This window comes from Herpailurus yagouaroundi, unplaced genomic scaffold (assembly GCF_014898765.1).
Source record: "Herpailurus yagouaroundi ecotype Mexico unplaced genomic scaffold, PumYag 188, whole genome shotgun sequence".
Classification (NCBI taxonomy): Eukaryota; Metazoa; Chordata; class Mammalia; order Carnivora; family Felidae; genus Herpailurus; species Herpailurus yagouaroundi.
The window spans coordinates 4,868,727-4,888,764 of NW_024412419.1; the positions used below are offsets into that span (position 1 = coordinate 4,868,727).

The 20,038-nt window shown below is 44.2% G+C and overlaps 1 protein-coding gene across 4 annotated transcripts in view; it reads left to right on the forward strand.

Annotated features, from left to right (window-relative positions):
* RNF144A (ring finger protein 144A) overlaps positions 1–20,038 on the forward strand; it is a 292,455-nt gene that overhangs the window by 17,041 nt on the left and 255,376 nt on the right. For 3 of the 4 annotated variants that reach the window (XM_040495993.1, XM_040495991.1, XM_040495995.1), the window contains exon 1: positions 9,994–10,243. The exons of the other annotated variant lie outside the window; for it this stretch is intronic. The gene's annotated coding sequence lies outside the window, so the exon portion shown is untranslated. Of the gene's footprint in view, positions 1–9,993; positions 10,244–20,038 lie in introns of those variants that run through there. 4 annotated transcript variants of the gene reach the window in all.

The following is a 20,038-nucleotide window of genomic DNA, read 5'->3' on the forward strand; positions in this document are numbered from 1 at the left end:
CTTCGTCAGGTGGGGAGACTGTGTTACGTGGACCACCCCACGCATACTTCGCTTGGTTACTCTCCCCCCGGCCTGAGCTGGGGCTGGGGATGTTCTTGGCCCTTTGCCGTGTGATCCTGGTGGGACTCCTGGTGGGGCGGGGGGTCAACCCACAAATACGTGGGGCTCTCTCAAGACTGTGGCTCCTCAGAGTTTCCTTTTCACTCTCGAGCTAGTGCATCAGACGCCAGCAATTCGTGACCATTCCATGCAGGTGTTCCTGTCATTTGTGGCCCTGACAGCGAGCAGATCTCGGCTGTGACTCTCTTTGTCTCGCCTCTCGCCAGACTTTGGGGGGGTGGGTTGCCCTCTGCCCCGTTTTCCGATGGTTGCAAGAAGCCCTTGATTCTTGGTTTGTCCGACCTTTTCTCGCGAGGATGCGACCAGTGGCCTCCCTGCGCTACACGTGTTGGACTTGAAACTTCAGACTCCCACCCTCCAAGTTTTATACCCACACGTGCTCCTCTGTCTCGCTCACGTCTCTGCCCTCACAGGCCCCTTGAAGGCGTTGGCCGTGGTAGAGGACAGGTCATAGCTGGACACAGGACACACTGCAGCGTGAAGCCAGCCAGTTTTGTGGGTCTGGGCTGCGACTTTCTGACCTCTGAGTAAGAGGTAATGAACCCTCTATTCCCTTCCAGCTCTGAATCTAGCATTCTGTTTCTTCTAAACGACATAGGACACCTTGCAAGATATTCTGCACAGGTTGTGTGTTCAAAGTTTCCAGTTGACTGATAACTTTTGCACTACTGAGCAGAAAATGCTTCTCTGGATAATCTTTGCGGGGATCGTTTCATTTCTCTGTCATCTTTGGGGCGTGATATAATGGGTTTACAGATATTAGGCTTTTCAAATATTTCTGAAAAAAAAAGTGACAGTGAATGACTTGGATAAAATATTTCCGGGAAATATTTGATTTATGTTAGGGTTTTTTTTTTTCTTTTTTTTTTTAAAGATGTCAGAACATTTTATTTTATTTTATTTTAACGTTTATTTATTTATTTTGAGAGGGAGAGCAAGAGAGCAGGGGAGGGGCAGAGAGAGAGGGAGAGAGAAAATCCCAAGCAGGCTCCGTGCTGTCAGCACAGAGCCCGATGTGGAGCTCAAACTCACAAACCGTGAGATCTTGACCTGAAGCCGAAACCAAGAGTTGGATGCTTAACCGACTGAGCCACCCAGCTTCCCCCTAAATGTTAGTTTTTTAAAATGAAGTATGGGGGCACCTGGGTGGCTCAGTCAGTTAAGCGTCCCACTTCGGCTCAGGTCATGATCTCGCAGTTCATGGGTTCCAGCCCCGCATCAGGCTCTGTGCTGACACCTCGGAGCCCGGAGTCTGCTTTAGATTTTGTGTCTCCTTCTCTCTCTGCCCCGCCCCCACTCACACTCTGTTTCTCTCTCTCTCTCAAAAATAAATATTGAAAAAAAAATGAACTACAAGAGAAGCCAGCTATAAATGGTCGCTGACTGTGTTATCCCAATTTTATGAAAGATCCAGAATAGGTAAGACCATGGAGGCAATGCCGATTGCTGGCTGTGAGGAACTGGGCAGAGGGGGGGTGGAGAATACCTGTTTCGTGGATAATGTGTTTTATTTTGGAATGATGGACATGTTTTGGAATCGGATGGAAGTGCTGACTGCACAGCGTTGTGAATGTAGTAAATGGCACTGAATCGTTCACTTTAGTATGGTTACTTTTCTGTTATGTGAACTTGACTTCAATAAAAAATATATAGTACATTAAAAATTGAAAAACCCAGTAGTACAGGAACTTTCACAATGCAAAGCCCTTCTTTCTCCTGCCCTAGGCCTTTAGCCTCCTATCAATTTCTTACATATACTTGCACACCAGCCCCCCTCACCTCCCTTTTTAAATGGGAAATACGGCATATTGCTTTTTTCTACTTAATCTGGAGATTTTTTCCCCCTATCAGCACATAAAATCTACCTTATTTGTTTTCAGACTACATAGTCAAAGGAAGTATTTTCTAAGTTCTTTAAAGTTGGTGTATGCTTTATGTCATCATTCCATTTTTTTTTTTTCCCTGCAGTAACGCCTGTACTATAACAAGCTTCTTATTTTGTTCCTAATTCAGTATCCAGTCCGGTAAATCAGTCAGCCCTTTGTGCAAGCAGGTTTAAAGCTGAGAATCAAATTCCTTTTTATGAGTCATTTCTCAGAATCAGGAATGATGGTGGAATTAGACAAATGCCTTCTATCACAACAGGAGAATTAAAAAAAACAACACATTTAATTAATTGATAGTCAATGAGCCAATGAATTTGTTCCATAGCTAATTTCACAAATGTCTCCATTACTGGAGAATGTATTTTATTTTCCCCCAGAGGAGACAACAGTGGAGTAAGTCAGTGCAGGACAGCTCTAAAGGGATGCCTGTGGGGCTCTCTGTCCCCCAGCGTGCACGACCATTAGTGACAATGCCCGTAGACAGAGATCGCTTTCTTGAAGCTGGACAAGACCTCTATTCATAATAAAGTCAAACAGATGGCACATGCGAAAGCCTCCACTCATTGTGGCTGCACAGGCCGAAACGCATAGATCTGTGTTGATTTGGGGAACAGTAACTTCCACGTTAGGCAGCAGCTAAAAGAAATTCTCAGCTTGAGAATGGAAAGACTGGGGAGAAGCAGAGGGATTGCCTTTGGGTTCCTTTTGTGTCTGTGTGTGGAAGGAGTTGGAGGTAAGTGAGCACCAGCCTGTGCTGATGACTGCTTAACACCAAGTCTGAAAGTGCATTCACCACGAAGAGGGGGACAGAGGAGACAAAGACAGCAAGGAGAAGCCTGAGCTTCTACTGACTATTCTCCGCACAGATGTCAGAGCAAGCCTCACACCAAGAATTTGCTTCAGGGACCCGAGAATGCAAAGCAGTGGGGTCTTTCTGTGGGATTTTAATTCAGACTTGCAACATGTTGTACTTAACATGGTCTTTGGTGAGGCCAAAGAAAACTAATTATTTTCCTTCAATGTGTGTTATCTCATGGGTAATACATCAAAAATCTTTAGCTCTAAAAACATAAGAGTTATAAAGGCAGAAAGTAAAAAAAAAAAAAACAAAAAAAAAACAACAAAGAACAAAAAAACGCAACAGTTCAATTAGAAATAAAATGAAGGGGTGCCTGGGTGGCTCAGTCAGTTGAGTGTCCGACTTTGGCTCAGGTCATGATCTCACAGCTCGTGAGTTGGAGCCCCGCGTTGGGCTCTGTGCCGACAGCTCGGAGCCTGGAGCCTGCTTCGGATTCTGTGTCTCCCTCTCTCTCTCTGACCCTAACCCACTCGCATTCTGTCTCTGTCTCTCTCAATAATAAATAAACATTAAAAAAAAATTTAGAAGGAATAAAATGAAGAGTAAAATTCCCTTTAGTCTAAAGTGATTATCAGCAAGTTTTTTTTCTTCTTTTACATTTTTCTAGAACCTTTATGTGTGAGTGTCTTACTTAAATGTATATTCACAGATATGATTATTGTAAAAATTGTACTGTGTCCTATTATTTGCTGCTGCGTCGTAGACATCTTTTTATACCAACCCCTGTAGGTCTGGCTCATTCTTTACTTGTATGGATGACACAATATAATTTATTCAACTTGTCCCTCCTGATGAGTATTTAAGTAGATTTCCAGTATTTGCTTTTGCAAATAAGTCTACCAAGAATATGTTTTTACACACATAGGGAATGTTTTTGCTGGTCTATCCATAGAATTAATGCTTACGGTGGCATGTGTGGGTCAAAGGTACTCATGTTGTATATTTGGATCTGTTTTTAATTTATTTTACAAATGGCACCCATTATCATACTCCTAAGAAAATAAATGGAAGTTCCTCTCACACCACACTCAACAATATTGAGTTTTTATCCAGCAATGTTGCATTTTTAATCATTGCTGCTCTGATGGCATCTTTTCACCCCATTTCTTTAATTAGGAGTGAGATCCAGCATCTTTTCAAATACTTATTCATGTTGTTTCTCTTTGTCTATTGGTTCACATCCTTTTCCAGCTTTTCTATTGCAGTGTTTTCTATTGTTATTTTTTCTCCTTTTTCTCCTTTGTCAATTAGGGATGTTAATTGTTTATTACATATAACAAGAACGATGCCAAGTTTTTCACTTATTTCTTATTTGACTTATGGTATTTTTTTTTACCATATAGAAACCCAATTTTTATAGTTAGATCTTTCTGACTTCTTTACTTTTGAGGTTTGCTGGTGAAGTTGTGGTTTTACCTCAAGGCATTGTTAGGAGACACAGCCCATTTTTTTCTCACGTGCAGCCTGTGTCCCAACACTAGTTGCGACAGTCTTTCTCTAGTTGTTTGGAGACCACAGAGTATCCACATAGAAGATGCCACGTGGTAGAGGGTGCAGGTAGGGCTGCCCCTGCCCAGCTGTCTGGCCACGGACTAGGGTTTTACCTGTCTTCTCATCTGTGAATACAGCCCTTGTGCAGTGACTGTGTTCTTGCCAATGTGCACCTGCTACTGGGTCAGCAAACACATTTATCAGGATGGGGCCGATGTCTCTTTCTTCTCCTTGCTGCTTCTAGACCACTGCCCCTCTTCCTCCCTAAATATCCCCTGCTCCCTTGAAACATGAGCATCAGACTTTCTCATCCCCATCCCCTCTTGTTTGAGCCTTATGCTGACCCCCCCCTGGCCCTCCTCCATGCCTACTGAGGATTTTACCAACAAGTCCCATGTCTGCCTTCCTGTTCCTGCATTTGCAGTATCTGTCTACACAGATCATTCTAAAAGTAGGACCCTGTTTAAAGTCCATAAAGAAATAAAGAAAAGTAGGTTCCTGTTTCTCCCTCGCCCTCCTTTCCGGTCATCTTGGCTTCTGTCTTACGGCAGCTGCCTGTTCCCAGAGTGGTACCTGGTGGTTCTGACACCGGGACGCCTAGCGCCCGCTCGGATCACCATCATCCCCCATGGTAGCTATCCTCGTGCACCTGAATACTTCATCCCTGCTGTGACCGGCGGCCCTGCTTCCTTCTTGGTGTTCGCTGCCCCCTTACCTACAACCACACTCCTTTTCTTTCTGGAAAGCGGTCCTTTCTCCTCCTTCCCTGGTTACCTGGCAAAAGCCAGCTTTGGCTAAAACACAGTTGTCTGCTACTGTGTGCTTGCACCTGGGCTGCTGCATGGGGCTGGGCGCAACGCTCATCCCAGCCCCCTGCCACCCTGTGTCTGACCACTGTGCTCCCTCAGCAGGCTCCAGCAGTCCCGGTGTTTATCTGCTATATATGTATGTACATGTAATATCTGACTGTATGCATGTGTGTGAATATAATACCCGCATGTGTATATGTATATGTGTAATATCTGAGTGTATGTACATATGTGTACATGTATAATATCTGAATGTACATATACTATCTGAATGTCATTATGTATGATACCTGAGTGTATGTGTGTGTGTGTGTGTGTGTATGATACCTGAGTGTGTATATGTATATATGTAATATCTGAGTGTATGTACATATGTGTACAATATATGAATGTATATATAATATATGAATGTCATTATGATACCTGAGTGTGTATATGTATATATGTAATACCTGAGTGTATGTATATATGTGTACAAATACAATATGTGAATGTATATATATGAATGTCATTATGATACCTGAGTGTACGTATATAGGTGTGTGTGTATATACATAATACCTGAGTGTATGTATATATGTAATATCTGAGCATATGTATATACGTGTACGTACATAAAATCTGAGTGTATATATATTTAATATCTGAATGTCATTATATCCGAGTGTATATATGTGTGTATATGTAGAATACCTAAGTGTATATATGCATATGTGTATATATCAAATTTCTAAAGGTTTTGAATGCTTATCCCTAGCCCCGTTTTTTTTAGTGATTCTAGCTGTTCTTTGGTGAATTAATTTAACGAAGAAGAATCTTATATATACGTGCTAACAGGACCCGTTTATGTATTGATGGACATACAATTGGTGAAAGAAATAAATGAGTAGAGTAACCTCTTTAATGCATATTTTTGCACCAGTTTGGCTTTCTCAGGCTATCCCAAACAACCGAATCCTTTGTTCATAATTCGATGTAGCGTCCGTGTTCACATAAAGGAGAGAATTAATGAAATTGAAATTACCACAGGGGCGTATTCTTACAAAAGGAGAAGCCTCATCCCATACTTTAGTACAGCATATTTGGTTCCAGCAACGAACACTTCAAATGGCAACCACTAACACAGTTAACTTTTTTTAAGCATTCAAAGGGTAACGGATGAACGTAAAAATTCCTACAACGTCTGAACTCCTTCAGAGCAAAGTCGTATCCCATCCATTTTAATTTTTAAGTTTTGTTTTTCTTTTTCGTAATCTCTGCACCTAGGGTGGGGCTCCAATTCATGACCCTGAGATCAAGAGTCGCACAGTCCTCCGACCGAGCCGGCCAGGCACCCCACATTCCATCCATTTTTGTATCACTCCTACACGGGATCTCAGCAGATGGTAGGAGGGCAGGAAAGGTGGATCCCTGAGTAGCTACCATTGGTGTTTCGGCTACACTGCAGTACGTGCGTTCCTGGTACCCTGCAGAACTGTGCACTAACAATAGCAGGGCTTGTGGGGAAATGTCAGGATAGGGACTGGCCACTCACTCTCCATGCAGCTTCGTAGGCAGAGCACTGCTGAGAGCTGGATACCCGGGTGATCGAACCCCGGCTGGAGGCTGCCACAAGTCCTACTCAACACGGACAGGAAAGCCACCGCAGGAGATGCTACAGCTCTTTCATTCCTGCCTGTGTTGTGCCGGGGCAGTGCAGGGGCCAGCAGCTCCCTGGCAGTGGGGCTCTGGAAAGGTGGGGTCAGGGGGGGGGTTGCAACCTGCGAACAGCCCACAAGCCACGTGGGCTCACAGCGCACCCCCCCCGGGTTGAGAGCTCTGCATGCAGCCTCCCTTTATAAATCTTTGTAAAAGGCAGCTAGAAAAATCTCCTTTGCCAGCGCACCAGCTGAGCGGAGAGCTTTTCCTTTCCTGCCGGAGACTGTAATTCTACTTCCTGGCTCTTCTAACCTGGGAAAAGTGCAGAAGACTGTCTCGTATTGTGCGTTGTTGGAAGCGTCTGAATGTATTGCCAAGTAAAGGTGGACAGTAGACTTGCAAACAATGGGATCACGTTTTCTGGAGTCCGTATCTTGATGCCTCGGGACCAAGGAGGTGTAGCTTTCTGCGGGTCAAGAGGTTTGCTCTGTGCAAGGGCCAGGTGATGCTGGGGGCAGGTCGAACTCTCAGCCTTAACTTGGAAGGCTTTGGACTCAGGCGCTCGGACGTGAACATCGCAAGAGAATGCATTTGGGAAAGCTTGTCATGGCAGAGAGCAGCGAGGAAGGAATAGCTGTGGGTTTATCCATCGGGATGTATCTCCTGTCTACTCGGATTTAAACGTTGCCTGCTCTCTGTGCCCCTCTTTGAAGTGACTAGAAAAACGGAATTGATTTTGTGCTTTGCTCCCTGACTGGAGATGCCTAAAAATAAGCCAAGTTCAGATGCTGGTGTTGAGTTCCTGAGCAGACACTGTACTTGAGGAAAGAGAGTTTGGGAAACTCAGGAGTTATCTTGCCTTACTCTTTTTAGACTTTTTCCAGTTTTTTAAAGTTTGTTTATATAAGTAATCTCTACACCCAATATAGGGCTCGAACTCATGACCCTGAGATCAAGAGTCACATGCTCCACCAACTAAGCCAGCCAGGTGCTCCTGATGTTTTTTCTTTCTTTCTTTCTTTCTTTCTTTCTTTCTTTCTTTCTTTCTTTCTTTCTTTCTTTCTTTCTTTCTTTCTTTCTTTCTTTCCTTCCTTCCTTCCTTCCTTCCTTCCTTCCTTCCTTTCTTTCTTTCTTTCTTTCTTGTTTATTTATTTTGAGAGGTGGGGGCAAGGGGCAGGGAGAGGAGAGAGAATCCCAGCAGGCTCCACGCTGCCAGCACAGAGCCCGATGCGGGGCTTGAACTCAAGAACCTTGAGATCATGACCTGAGCCAAAACCAAGAGTCAGACACTTAACCAACTGAGCCACCCAGGTGTGCCTCTTTTTAAATGATAGTTTCATTGAGGTTAAAATTCATCATTTTAAAGTATAGTTGACCCTTGGATCACATGGGTTTGAACTGCCCGGGTCCACTAATATGTAGATTTCTTTTGCTAAATACAGTCCAGGACAGTCAGTCAATGTGTTTTCTCTTCCTTATGATTTTCTTAACAACATTTTCTCTTTTGTACCTCACTTTGTGTAACAATACAGTATACAATACATACAACATACAAAATATGTATTAATTGAATGTTGGACATTTTTTTGTGCTTATTGGACATTGAACGGCTTTTTTGGAGAAATGTCTTTTCAAACTTTTTGCCCATTTTTGATTTGGGTTATTTGTCTTTTTACTGTTAAGTTGTATGAGTTCTTTGTATAATCTAGATACTAGGTCCCTGTCAGACATATGTTTTGTATGTATTTTCTCCCCTTCTTTTTTTTTGTTTTGTTTTTTTTTTTTACTTTATTGATGGTGTTTTTTGACACATGAAATTTTAAAATTTATTGTTTATTTTATTGTTTGCACTTTTGGTGATATATTTAAGAAACTGGTACCTAATCAAAGGTCACAAGGATTTACTCCTCTATGATCTTTTTCTAAGAGCTTTGTAATTTTAGCTCTTATGTTGACGTCTGACCCATTGTGAGTTAATTTTTTATGAAAGTTATAAGGTCTGTGTCGAGATTCATTTTTTGCACGTCAGCACCATTTGTTGAAAAGACTGTCATTTGCCCTTTAAAACGTCATGGAATTCTTGTCAACAGTCAATTACCCATGAATGTATGGGTTTATTTCTGAACCGGCATTTTTAATCCAGTGATCTCTATGTTCTTATGCCAATACCACACTATCTCGATTACTGTAGCTTTTTTTTGACATCGGGAAGGGCAACTCCTCCAACTTTGCTTTTCTTTTTCAAGGTTCTTTTGGCTATTTTGAGTCTCTTGGATTTGTATAGGAATTTTAGGATCAGCCTGTCGATTTTGAAAAAAAAAATGAAAAGAAAATGGGAAACGGATTTGAATAGGGATTACATTTGAATCTGACGATCAGTTTGGGGAGGATTGCTGTCTTTACTGTTTCCTAGCCTATGTGCACTGATGTCTTTCCATTTATTGAGGTATTTGAAGTCTTACAATGATGTTTTGGTAGTTTTCACTGTACAAGCCTTACATATCTTTTGATAAATTTATTTGTAACTATTTTATTCTTTTTGATGCTCTTCTAAAACGTGTCTCTTCTTTAAGGGCGCATTTTTAAAAGCCATTCCACCAGTTTCAGCCTTTTGATTGGAGTGTTTAGACCATCTTACATAATTACCAGTAAGGTAGAATTTATGCCTACCATTTTGCTCTTTATTTCCTATGGGTCTTACATCCTTTGTATTCTTTTATTCCTCCAGTGTGCTTTCTTTTATGCTGAATGGTTTCTTGAATACCGTTTTAATTCAGTTTATTTTTTTACATATTTTAAAATTATTTTCTTAGCGGTTGCCTTAGGGATTACAGTCAACATAGTCTTGTCTTATTTGTAAGCTTTTCAGTGGACCTGAACCTTTGCCTATAGGAATCTGATTAGGAGAAGTCCAATGGCTGTGAACGGAAAAGGAGGGGACAGAAGAGAGAATCGGGGACGATTCGTTATCTGAGAGTTACTTGTGTTGGTGGATTTATCTGTTAACTCCTTGGTGGAATTATTTATACCACAGACCTCTCCAGTGAACCAGGATACTTACCAAATGTTGGATCTAGTAATCCAACAGTAATCCAGTTTCTAGTAATCGTATCAATAGCCTTCTCTCCGGGCTTGGGGATTTGAGAGGCTGGTGCTGGGGAGGCTGGAAGTCAGCGTGGTGTCCTTTCTGCCTCCTCCTTGCAGCCTGCTGTCTGAGCTCCTGTGCTGTCCCCACGTTTCCCAGGTGCCGAGCACCCTGCTGAGTGTGGACCGCTCCGGGTGCCCACGTGTGGAGGGACCCCAGGGCCCGAGACCTTCTCCCACGTTTCCGTGAGGGTGGCCGGTCACGAAGGGAGGGGCCGGCTGAGTGCACGTGAGCGTAGCAGGACACCAGGATTTGGCCAGAAGACGTTCCTTTCCTCCCCCAGGACTTCTCGGAGGTAATTTTGAATTTGGAAAAATGAAAACCTTCATTTATGTCTTCTTAGCGGAACCTCAGCCACCAGAAAGACTATAGCCCTGCCTGGGTGGATTTCTCCATACCTCTTAAGCTGCACCATGGAAACAATTGTCTAGTACAATTGTTAATTTTGAGGATGGTTCTCAACATATTATGTTAAGCTATTATAGTAATTAGTACTTTGTGAAGATTTACACATGGGCCCTCATTTACTGCTTGTAAGAACCCGTGGGGTCCATATTGCTCGTCTCGCTTCATAGACGAGGAAACCGGTTCAGAAGATGTATCGAAGGTCTCACCGATTGATTAACTCATCGAGAACCAAGGGTTGTGCCTGGTGCTGTTCTCACTCAGGACACACAGTGAACTCAACAGACACAAGCCCCTGCTTTCAGGGAGCTCCTAGTTGAGTGGGGGTGCGAGTGGAGGATGGGGGTGGGGACGGGAACAGACAGACCACAGACAGCCCCCAGTGTGAAGAAGGAAATTGTATGTTTCATTACAAGGCGCGAATGTTGTGGAGAGAAGAAAAAGTAGACCAAGTTTTGGAGGGTGGAGGAGGTTGCAGTTTGAAAGGGGGTTGGTCAGGAAGGGCTCATTAGAAAGTTGACATCTGAACGCGGATTTAAGGAGTTGTGCTAACTAACCACTTAGTGTCTGGGACAAGAGCATTGCAATGGGAAGAACAAGTGGGTGCAGAGACCCACTGGCGTGCTGGAGAGGCACCAAGGAGGCAGGGTGGCTGGAGGAAAACCAGCAGTCACAAGTGAGTTTGGGGGGTGGTCGGGAGGTTGAACAGGAAGCTGATCATGTCTAGCATCGCGGACTGTTGGGGAATTCTAGGTTTTATGACGGGCAATCAGTGCAGGGTGTTAAGCAGGGGATGGACAGGATCCGCATTGCATTTTTGTAGGTTCATTCTGGCCTCTGTGTCCATATGGGAGGTAGGGGTGGAAGATGTGGGTAGACCAGGTGACCACTGAGAGGCCAATAGAGAAATCCATTAGAGTCGTTCAGACAAGAGAGAATGGTGGCTTTGCTCTGTGGTAGCAGTGGAAGGAGCGAAAAGTGGTCACATTCTGGATACAGTTTGAAGACAGGGTCCTTAAGATGTCCTGGCGGAATGGGTGTGGGGTGTGAGAGGAAGGGGCAAGTCTGTAAGTGTGTTGAGGGTTTTAGCTGGTCACTAGACGGAGCTGTCACCCATGGAAACAGGGACATCCGCAGGTAGAGGAAGGTGGGTCACGAAAAGAGCAGAAGTTCGGTTCTGAGCGTGTGGAGAGGTTGTAAGACAGATGCTGAGTGGACAGGTCCGTACAGATCCGATGGTGGAGGCCGGTGATCCGGCTCGGGTGTAGTGGGAGTCTTGGACCTGTGGTTGGTTGGTGTTTAGGGGAGTAAGATCGGATGAGATCCCAGCGAGAGGAGAGTTTTGAGGACTGGGCCCTGGGACAGTCCAGCTGTCGGAGGAGCAAGCGGAGAGGAAGAGACGGCAAAGGAGACCAAGGGGGGACAACCAGAGACCGGGGGGAGACCAAGAGCGTGGCATCCTGGAAGCCACATGGAATCATCTCAGAAGCGGGGGGGGTTCTGAGCTGATGGCGCAGGTGAGGGGAGGGCTGAGAAGTCTCTGGGGTCGGCTCCGTGCTGGTCACTCACTGGTGGCTCTGGGAGCAACACGGAGGTCTGGTGGCTGTGGGCCCAAAAGCGCCATTGGAGTGGTTGCGGAGAGAAGGCCCGAGGGGAGGACCGGCAGACGGATGTTGACAGCTGCTCTGGGCCGCTAGGCTGCAGAGGGAGCGGAATAGGGGGTGGTGTCCGGCGGGGTAAATAAGGCCAAGAGAGTCAACTTTTCAGTTGGAAGCGTTGGCTCTTGTGCCGTGGGCGGCGGTTCAGTAGAGACTGAAAAACTGGGAATGTTGGAAGGACCTTGCTAACCTCATTTCTTGAGCAGGTGGGAGGCGCATCTTGTACTACAGCGCTTGCTGGAGGAGGAGTGCAGATAGTTAGGGGTGGGGGAGGGGTCGAGGACAAGTTCGGGGTGGGGGGTGGGGGGAGCGGGGGAGGGGCTGAGGACACACGTGCGGGTGCCCGGGAGGTGGCCCTCGGGGAGGAGGCCCTGCGGTTTTCTTCTGGTTGTTTCTATCGTGTTCGTGAAATGGGAAACCCGGTGGCCAGCGGAGACAGTGCCCGGGGCGGAGGGGGGATTGCGAGTTTGGGGAGACCGGGGGAGGAGTGAAAAGCCACCTAGAAAGAGTGGTCACGTGGTAGCAGGAGGACGCGCGCACCTGACTCGAGACCCTCCCCCTCCCCCATCAGTGTGCTTTGTGTGTTTCTTTAGACAGCTGGCTGGGGCGTCCAAGGCGCCCCGGGGGCCAGGAGCTGAATTCTGGTTTGGCCCAGCCGAGGGGGCAAAGTGAGAGGGGTGGCCTGAGTTGTGACAGTGTGTGCGGGAGGGGGAGGGAGGGGGCCGGGGCCGGACTCTGGGCAGGGGAGGCCTAGAGGAGGGCCAGCACTGTCCCCTTCGGGAGCAGGTGGGAGTGGTTGAGAGACCGCTTGAGAGAGTGGTGGGGTGGGGCTGGGCAGGGCACTGGGGACCATGGGGCCCCTGCAGGTACCTAAAGTCCCTCGTTCTGGCCAGGCTCCTGGTTACCTGCCCTGGCCTCTCACTGTCTGACCAGAGAGCCTGCCTGAGGCATCCTGCTGAACCCCCAACCACAAACCAGTGTTGCCCACACCGTCCCGGGGCGGTCTTGGGAATGTGTTGCCCAGGAGCGCAGGGCTCGGCTGGGCCGGAGCGGGGTCCGGGGCCCTCCTCACCGCGGCAAGGAGGAAATGTGGACGTCGAGATTTGCCATCGTTGGTCTCCTTCACATGCCTTGGAGGCTGTGTGCTTGCTGGCCTTTTCTTCTTTTTAACCTCAACTTTAACATTCTGGGGTTCTTCCATCATGCCCGGCCCAGAGGTCTGGAGAGTGTCAGGTGTAAGGGAGACAGGAGGGCTCCCCCGAGAAAATGCACTGTAAGGCCTGGAGGCGCGGGGCCTTTTTCCCTGCCCACACCCACCTCCCAGGACGTTCCAGCAAATTCCAGGAGCTGTGAACCGGCTTCATAGTCACAAAAGATTTCATGTGGAAGAGGCCAAAATACCAGAAAATGACATTCCATCACGAGCAAAAGATCTTTTAAAATGTTTAGGATTTATAAAGAGAAACAGTCTTCATGGACCATAAACCACCCCCAGTTCACACTTCTGTGACTGCAGACGCTAAATCTGAAAGCTAATTCTGTTTTGGTGTTTGGTTTTTTTTCTTCAAGTGGAGAATGTCATTGGCGAGAAAAGAGGTCTCTGGCTGAGAAAAACTCGGACTCGGCCTTGGCCGAGCGCTGGCTGCAGCTGTGAGGCTCCGCTCAGTCACCTCTGCTCTTGGCTAGTGAAGCTTTAAGGCAAAGGTCGTTTAAAACGCTAACTAGAATAGAAAACATCAATACCCTGCTTTGCTTCGGTTGGGTTTCAGAGTGGCTGAGGTGGTTAGGCGAGCGATATTTTTAGAAAGGGAAACAGTTAAAGATGCTGTTCTGAGACGCTGTGGCTGAAGGCTCTGTTAGAATAAATCATCACAACCACATTTTCCACATTCATCGTAGTGGCAGTTGCTTTGTATTTATTTTTTGTTCCTTTTTTTGTTTGTTTGAGAGCTTTGGGTCACTTTTCGTGTGTGCTCGCTGCCGTGTGGGCCTCTGCAGGGCCCTGGGCGCGTCCTCTGTAAGCACCGTGAACTTGCCCGTGCCGGGTTCTGGTGGCAGTGGGCTCTAGGGGTCGGAAGAGAGAGAACGTGGCCCTGGGACGGCAGGTTTCTCTGGACGGGTCATCGGCAGACATCCTGTGAGCATCCCTTCCGAGCAGGGCCGGGTGCGGGGGCCGGGAGGGGAGGAAGGGGGGAGATTCTGCTTGCGTGTTTTTCTGTGACTAATGTCAACAGTGTCCTGAGCTCAGGACAGAGCAAGGCCCAGGCGAAGAGGAGGGGTTGCCGAGGACAGGAAGGTCCCCTGGCCACTGACACTCCATGAGCTGTCCTGCCACGGGAGAGGACAGGAGCAGAGAGGAGAAGAAGAGGTGCCGGGAGCCACGTGTGCTGGGCCCTGAATGTTTGGAGGTAGAATCTACCCTGTGGTTGATGGAGAACCATAAAAATGAAAGGTAGTGGTAAGATTTATTTATGTATTTATTTTAAAGTTTATTTATTTATTTTTGAGAGTGGGGGAGGGGCAGAGAGAGAGAGAGAGAGAGAGAGAGAATGCCAAGCAGATTAGAGAGAGAGAGAGAGAGAGAGAGAGAGAGAATGCCAAGCAGATTCCATGCTGTCCGTGCAGAGCCCGACCAGGGGCTTGATCTCATGAACTGTGAGATCATGGAGATCATGACCTGAGCTGAAATCAAGAGTCAGACACCTCACTGACCGAGCCACTCAGGTGCCCTGGTAGTGATTGGATTTAAAAAAAAAAAAAAAAAAATGCTTTGGACAGATTCACTGGGGGCTGTTGTGCTTCCAATATGAAGGCAAGATTGAAAGCAGCCAAGAGTCAAAAAGAAACATTTGATCATGTGACCTAACAAAATTAAGGGACTTCCCCCACCCCTCACCCCCGGTTTTAAAAATACAGTACTTTTTTTGGTCATTCCTAAAAGCCTAACAACAGAGCTCACAGACTCTTGCATACACAGTTACCAAAGAAACATCATGCCTTCTGCTGTCCTTAGAGCTGCGTAAATGACTTAACGATCTCAGCTACATTTAACACAGCTTGATTAAATATCAATGAGGAAACCATTAGTATCGGGTCATTATAATTTATTACAAAAGGGATAACATAATTCAGTTGCCTTAATCTCATTTTCATTCTGACTGTACTGATTTTAATAATTGATTTTATGAGTGTGTCCCATAATTTATTTCTAGTGTTGTATAAAGTGTCTGTCTATCGACACATTTACTTGAATTGAATAATAAGTTGAAACGTTTTCTGATAGGAAGGAAGTCTGATGGGCTGATTGGTTTGGCAGTGAAAATGGTCTTTGTCTCTTCAGTTATTGGAACACATTAAATACACAAATAATATGGACAAACATACAATGAAGCCCTGTTACAATAAAACAGTGCACTAACATATTTTGTATGAAAGGTACATTAAAATTTATATTTTTTCTTTAAAAAAAATTTTTTTTTAATGTTTATTTATTTCGGAGACGGAGAGAGACAGAGCATGAGTGGGGGAGGAGTAGAGAGAGAGGGAGACACAGAATCTGAAGTAGGCTCCAGGCTCTGAGTTGTCAGCACAGAGCCCGATGGCGGGCTCGAACTCGCGGCCTGAGGTCATGACCTGAGCTGAAGTCGGACGCTCAACCGACTGAGCCACCCAGGCACCCCATAAAATTTATATTTTTTTCAATGCTTCCTGAATGTGTTGGTTTAAACGAGGTGCCTCTAAGAGAAAGTAATGAGTACAATTAAGATATTTCTGTAGCTTTAGTGTACTGTTTTGACGTACTTCCCGGAAATTGGACCTTGAATGATAGATGACTTGATAGTTCATTCTTGTGCAGAGCAGGTGTTTTTTTGTTTTTTTGTTTTTTGTTTTTTTGAGGAAATCCACCGATTAAATTGTTGGTGGATCACTAACGCTAGTTTTTATTTTATGATTATGTGATTTTTGGCATTCGTGTGGAAGAAGTACAAAAAAGCGAGTTCCATTTTTAGACATACCATCTGTTCTCGGATATGTCCGTATATGCAAAATTGATCTTGAACTGGTGCTTTGTGGGTGTCCGAAGATCTCCCGAGTCCCGTTGGTCACTGCGCCCAGCCATGAGAGGGGCCATCTGTATTGAAATCTGATGAATTATTTGCACAGGTTAGGACCGTCACTGTTAAGACCGTGAATGGACAGGGTTGGTGAACGACAGGAGGGGTACCAGTGGGCTTTGGGCATCTGTCCCTGGAAGTGAGGCCATGCAAGGTGACCACGCAGTACTGTGTGATTTTGTTCTGGATCCTCCTTGTCCATTTTGAGTTCAACGTTGGCGTAAAGCTGGAGTGAACACCAAAGAACGTAACCTTATCACCCTGCCCCAGCAAGAAAATCAAATGCAATATGAGGTTTTGAAAAATCGGAAGAAAGAGCATTCTGTGATTTCTCCACTGTATGCGTAAGAGAGTGAATGTGAGGATTAAGAAGAAACAGGATGTTTTGTGTATAAATTGCTTCAAGATGGGGAAAAATCATATTTCATAATCTTTGAAGGGGGTGCTAGCCTGGAGAAAGCATTTCACAATACTTTTTTTTTTTTTTTTAAGGAATCAAAAAGTTTCCAGTAAAATAGAGAATAAATCAAAAGTGCATGGTCTGAGGAAGATTCTTGCTCTGCTATAAGACAGGACAGAAGGATGTGCTCTTTACCAAGGATCACAGAATCATGGATGTTAAGAGCTGGCATTGGAGTTGAATCTTCTGTAGCCTAGAGCTGGGTCTCTGGCCGTGGACATGGAGGTGAGGGGAGGGTGTAGATGTTACTCGGATTTCCATTCAGAGACCTGGCCACCAGCTCTACTAAACCATCCATGTTCTATTTAAATCGATTGATAGTGAGCCAACAATGGGTTTTCTGAATCCATCGAGGATCTTATCTCTGATTTTGAGTTTTTTGTTTTTTAATGTTTATTTATGTGCTTATTTATTTATTTTGAGAGGGAGAGCGAGAGCGAGAGCATGAGCAGGGGAGGGGGCAGAGAGAGAGAGAGAGAGAGAGAGAGAGACAGAGAAAGAGAGAGAGAGAGACACTCACAGAATCCAAAGCAGACTCCAGGCTCTGAGCTGTCAGCACAGAATCCGACACAGGGCTCGAACCCACAAACTGCGAGATCATGACCTGAGCTGCAGTCAGACGCTCAACCGACTGAGCCACCGAGGTGCCCGAGTTTGGGCTTTTAATACAGTGTTGTGTTGAAGTAATGGAAGATGTCCTTTCCCTGTTCCTGATTTTTATAAGGAATATTCTAATTTAATTAAGAATGATATTGCTGTCGCTTTTTCTTTTTCATGTTCCTTATTAGGTTAAGGAAGTTCCCTTATGTTTCTGTTTTGCAGAGTTGTGTTTTATGTTTTTAATCATAAATGCATGTTGAGTTTTATCAAAGGCTGTTCTGCATCTATTAAGATGGCCATATGGCTTCCACTGTTTTCCTCCTACTATGTTATGTTACATGAATTATTCCAACGGCAAACTCTTTTGTACTCCTACGATAAATCTAGCTTGTTCAACTTTATGGTTTTTCTCCCCTAAATACAGTTCTGATACACATCTGGATTCTGTTTGGTCTTAACTTTGTTTAAATTTTTTTTTCTTTACTCATAAGTGAGTTTGCCTATATTTTTCCTTACTTTAACTGCTTATGTATGATTTAGAAAGAGGTTTCTCTTTTTTTTTCCTTTTGTCCCTGTTCCTTGCAGCATTTTGTATGTGATTTGAGTTATCTGCTCTTGAAACTTTGGTAGTACTCAGCTGCAAACAAGAACCTAGTCCTTTTCTTGTTGGAGGATTTCTATCACTTCAGTTTTTTTCAAGGCTTATAAAATTATTTGAACTCTTTCTTTTTGAGCCAATTTTCTTAAATTATATTTTTCTAGGAGTACAGTAAAACCTTGGATTGGGAGTAACTTGTTCTGTGATTTTTCTGCAAGACAAGCAATACTTTTAATAACTTTTAATTTGATGAATAAACCCACGAGGTCTTACAATATGAGTAGTGCATGATGCCGAACACCATGAGATCACAATTGAGCCGACGGTTCTCACAGTTAATTCCCTTTGATATGCAAGTGCTGTGGATTACAAGCATGTTTCCAGAACGAATTATGCTCCCAAACCAAGGTTTTAGTGTGTATTTACATCCCCTGTATTTCAAGTTAAAATTAGCATAACATTATTCATTTAATTTTAAGTCTCTGCTGGCTGTGTTTCATCACAAATATAGTTTGTTGGGGCCATGTCGTTTTTTTTCCTTGACCGACTTGCCAAAGAATATATGTTTTATTACTATTTTCTTTTTTTTTTTTTAATTTTTTTTTCAACGTTTATTTTTATTTTTGGGACAGAGAGAGACAGAGCATGAACGGGGGAGGGGCAGAGAGAGAGGGAGACACAGAATCGGAAACAGGCTCCAGGCTCTGAGCCATCAGCCCAGAGCCCGACGCGGGGCTCGAACTCACGGACCGTGAGATCGTGACCTGGCTGAAGTCGGACGCTTAACCGACTGCGCCACCCAGGCGCCCCAGTTTTATTACTATTTTCAAAGAAAAATACTGTTGACTTTGTTGCCTCTCTTTATTTTAACTTTACTTTGTGTTTTATTTATTTTTGTTTTTACCTATAACTGGTCTTTCTTTCTAGTCTGTGTTTATTCTGCAGTTGCTACCTAACTTCTTAAACTACAGACAGTTCTATAATTTTTAGACTGTTTTTCTTTCTTTTTTTAAATTTTTTTTATTTTAGAGAGAGCACATGAGCAGAGGAGAGGGGGAGAGACAGAGAGAGAGAGATGGAGAGAGGGAGAGGGAGAGGGAGAGGGAGAGTCAGAGAGAGAATATCTTAAGTGGGCTCCACGCTGAAGGTAGAACCTTACATACTGCCTCTTGGTCCCACGACCCTGGGATCATGACCCGAGTGGAAATCAAGAGTCAGATGCTCAACTGACTGAACTATCCAGATGCCCCTAGACTTCTTTTTTAATAGAAGCATTTAAGATGATGAGTATCCCTCTCAATACTGCTTTAATGGTGTCTCCTAGGTTTTCTTAAAAAATATTCTTATTGTTGTTTAGTCCTACCTTTTTTTAAAGCTCTGTACTTCCTTTTAAACCCATGAGTTACTGATAAGTCTTTTACAGTTTTCAGACGTGGGGACTCTTTTCCTTATCGATGTCTGTCTTGAATGCCTTAGTGTCAGAATACCTGGTCCGTGTGATATCATTATTTGAAATTTGCGGAGTCATTTTTTATGACTGTGTGTTATGTCAGGTTTTGTAAATGTTCTATGTGGTTTTGAGAAGTTTGTGAATTCTCAGTTGGTTGGTGATGAGATTGACGTTTATTAAATTTAGGTTAATAGTGCTTTTTATACCTTCCATGGTCTTACTAATTTTGTATGTTTATTGTATTAAGTAACATGTAACGAATTTCCCCTCTGATGGTATTTTTGCCATTTTTTCAGTAACCGTGTCAATTTTATTTTTCATATTTGGAAGCTATTTGGTGTATACAAATTTAGAATCACTGTAGCCTCATAATGAATTGGACCTTCTACTGTTACATAGTTACCTTCTTTTTTTCTAGTTCTGCTTTTTGCTTTAAGTTCTCATTTTTCCAGTAGTTTTCTTTTCGTTAGCATTTTCCTGGATCACCTTCCTCTGTGATTTGATTTACAGTCTTTCCAGTTCCATGAGGTTTTACGTGTATCTCTCCCATTTTATGATGTGGTTTTATCATTTTTCTTCCTTTTGGCTGTCCAGTGTAATCCATTTACTTCGTAGGATCTTTAATATCTTTGGCTTATTTTCTCCCGAAGTATTTTTATACTATTTCCTTTCTTTCTTTTTTTAAGGGCAGGTTTCTTTGTGTTCTTACTGCCTTTTTTCCCTTTCATAATTTGGCAGTTACACATTCTACTTCCCTTCTCTTAGTGGATACGACTGAAATTTTGCCACATGTTATACATACAG